We start from the raw sequence: 3726 nt of genomic DNA on the forward strand, positions 1-3726 counted from the left end.
AACAGAGCAGAGCCTTAGCCAAGTTGATGGAGCAGGCCTAATTTCTGAGGATCTAACAATCCCCAGCTCAGTGATCAAGGCTGCATTGAGATAAATGGAGAAGAAAACAGTTCTCTGATCTACTCGGGGCAGCACTTGAAACTGCTCAGTGAGAAGCATTTCCCAAGATATCAAAAGCTACGATCCTAGGGCTGCTGTGAGTTGGCAACGTACATCTGTGTCCCCAGGCTTGCTGTTTGCAGTTGTTTTTATAGAATAACAGCGGGGCTCCCACAGCGCTGGAGCCTGGAAACAGAGGGGCCCCGCAGGCTTCCATGCTGCAGTGGCTTTTACACATTATGTGTTTCTCTGAGGCTTTCCCCTAATGTAGTCAACAACCTCTAGCTGCCATTTAAACTTCATGGGGATTCCCAGATCTCAGCAGAGAGAAAGGAAAGCCCTGGAAACCCCAGCTTTGAAACAGCTCTTTTAGCCTAGGAGACCAATGACGCAGAAACAAACCCTTGGTGACTGAGCAGGGTGGGCTGGATAGAGGAAACAGGATGGTAGATAGATTCCCCCTTAATATTGCAGGGGAGTTTTTGTATCTGTGGATGCAGATTTAAATTCCAGTCCAATGGCTGGAGCAAGGTCACTGAAAATCATGGTCCTAAATCAAGGGGGTTTCGCCTCCAAAATCACCAGCCAGGTTTCAGATTTGATCTCCTCCTCAGTAAATTATGTTACTCTCCAGAGACACTAACTGAAGTACATTATGACTCTTTTTCTCTGAGTTTCTTTTCTTTGCCATTAGGGCTGGTTTAAAACTCAGAAGCTTTGCCTGAATTACCATCAAACCAAGTCGTATAAAGACATAGGGACTGACAGTTTTCCATTTAAGATTAGACATTCGTGATTTTTCTGGCTTTTAACAGCTTTTCAATCTTACTTGTCATTCCAATGTTCTACCCATTCCAAGATGACAGTACAAATTGGACATAGACTGTGCACTTACAGCTGCCCTTCCAGAAACCCTGAGTACCTAATGGTGTACGAAGTTATTGGCTTGTGTTTTTTTTTTTTTCTAGTAAATTCTTTTTTAAATTCCAGTAAATTGGATAAGTTCATGTCTTAAAGAGAAAAAATAGTCAATGTCCTTAATTGCTGTCTCGTCTTTTAGGGTGACCTCCTGTGGGAATAGACATCATCAGACTTGGCCAAGGGTCCGACATGGTCTGCTTTCCTCAAATGTTTCGAATAGCCCACTTCCTTTTGTCAGAAGCCTTATGGAGCCTGACTTTGAGAACTTCATTTAGCAGGCAATGACCCAGGCCCACGATGCTGCTGGCTCTCCCCTGCCCCACCCAGATGCAACCATGCTCATCATTTAGTTCCAAGTTCTTTCATTCTTAAAAAGGTTCCAAAAACAAATTTTTTTATAATAGTCAACTCTTATTGGTGGCATTTGGGCAGATTTAAATTTTTCTCTCCCTAATTTTTTTTCTAATTCTATTATGTATTTCCCATGGAATTAAGGAACTACATATTATACTTACCTTTGTGAAAATTATGCCCCTGTATTTTGTTCTAATTTTATTACCTACTTATACTTGCCTAAGTAATAAATTTCTTAGGTTTGCTTGTTTTGAAATTATATGTAAAAGTTTAAAAGTTTATTAAATAAAGGACAAAAATGTATGGTGCAGAAGGAAGCTATCTAGAATACTCTTGTCCTAAATAATAACCACATGTGTCTGTTGAGTGCTTGAAATGTAACCTGTTCAAATGGAGATGAGCTGAAAGTGTAAAATGCAATCCAGATTTTGAAGACATACTTTAGTATGAGAAAAGGAATGTGAAATATCACTTTTATATTGATTACTTGTTTAAACGTTAATACTTTAGACGCATTTTAACAAAATATATTATCAAAATTAATTTCATCTATTTCTTTTTATTTTTTAAACATAGCTACTAGAAAATTTTAAATTACACATGTGGCTTGCATTATATTTCCACTGGATAGTGCTGGTCTACAAGCTCTCTGAATTCCTTACACTCAAAAACTACAATTCCAAACAATGTTTGCGATAATTGGACCTTGAATCCAGACAAGTCATTTTGCTGTTGTTTCTTTTTTTTTCTTGCTGACTTCCCCTTAGTCTAACTCTTATATTACAAAGCTCCACCCACATGGGACTACATTTCTCTTCTACAAGCCCCCTACGCTGCAACCTAAATGAACATTGTAACAATTTCTCATTGCCTTCCACAAATAGTCAGTGTTCTCAACCTCCAATTCCTTTGACATTCCACTCTTTCCCTCACACCTCCACTTCTCCTGCCCATACTGCAAGCACCCTGCTCCTACACTCTCACCCCACTCTTTCATCAAAGACATCCATGGTTTTGGCTTACATGTGACAGATCATCATGGCATCACTCACGACCAAGTCATCATTGTGACGCCTTTTACTCTTCATGCAATAAAAAGCTATACATCTTAAAAAGAAAAAGGAGGAGGAGGAAGAGAGGAGCAAGAGGAGGAGGAGGAGGAGGAGGAGGAGTGAAGAAGAAGAAGAAGATAGGGTAGAAGAAGAAGATGAAGAAGAAGAAGAAGGGGAAGAAGAAGGAAGAAGAAGAAGAAGGAAGAAGGAAGAAGGGAGAGAAGGGGGTAGGGAAGGAGGAAAGAAGGAGGAGGAGGAAGAGGGAGGAGGAGGAGAGAGAGGAGAAGGGATCATGATTTCTGCTCTACAACACGTTCTTTGAAAAGTCGGAGGATCCATCTTTGTGCTCCCGAAGTCATGATGTGATATATGGGGAGAAGCACTGGATGTAGAACCTGAAGACCTCTCCCTGGTTACATATGTGCCTTTGAGCAACTTGCTTCTTCTCTCGGCAGCAGATTCCTCATCTGTGAAGGGAAACTTTCTTACTCAGTGGTTTCGAAGCTTCCCTCAGTAATAATGTTCTATCAGCAAGAAGTTAATTCTTTGGTTTCTCTTATCTCAGTCTCACTTTCCTCATCTGCCAAACCAGAACAATAGCAGTATATACCTCAGGAATAATGCTAAGGATAGTACTGGATAGTTATTATTTCAGACAAGCACACTGGTTTTTGCAAAGGCCGGTAAGAGCTCGTCTGGGAGCATATTGTGCTCATTTTAATGTGTACCTAAACTCAGCGTTTATTACTTTAAAAAATTGTGCTGAATTTATTTTCACTTCCTTGGATCGGATCTCCTCTTAATTTTCTTTCTGGATGGTTTAGGTCAGTTTCCAATGGCAGCATGGATGGTGGAATCATGGCCCATGCAGCTCTCCTCCATCTCCCACTACCGTTCTGCCCAATATCCTTCCAAATGTAGTCTCCTCAGACCCAACCTAAGTGAAAACAATCTTAAATCACCTTCTTGCTTACTTTGGAGACACTGCCTCAGCCTCTTCATCCCTCAAGCATGGAGTCTTAATGCCTGAGACAGTTTTCCAGCCCATCAGAGACCCTAAAACTGCACTGTCAAATTTGGCAGCCACCAGCCATATGTGGCTATCGAGCACTTTAAGTGTGGCTAGTCCAAACTGAGATGTGGCTGTCACATTCTTCTTTCTTCCCCAGTCCCTCTTCCCTCACTTCTAACCAGGTTCCTGATTCCTCCAGTGTTGGAGAGAAGGAAAGGAGGTGATGGGCGGTCCTGTTCAGAGCAGTGTATGGGCCCTGTCAGTGTTTCAAGCTGGCTATTCCTCTCA

Source organism: Pteropus medius, unplaced genomic scaffold (genome assembly GCF_902729225.1).
Source record: "Pteropus medius unplaced genomic scaffold, Ma_sr-lr_union100, whole genome shotgun sequence".
Classification (NCBI taxonomy): Eukaryota; Metazoa; Chordata; class Mammalia; order Chiroptera; family Pteropodidae; genus Pteropus; species Pteropus medius.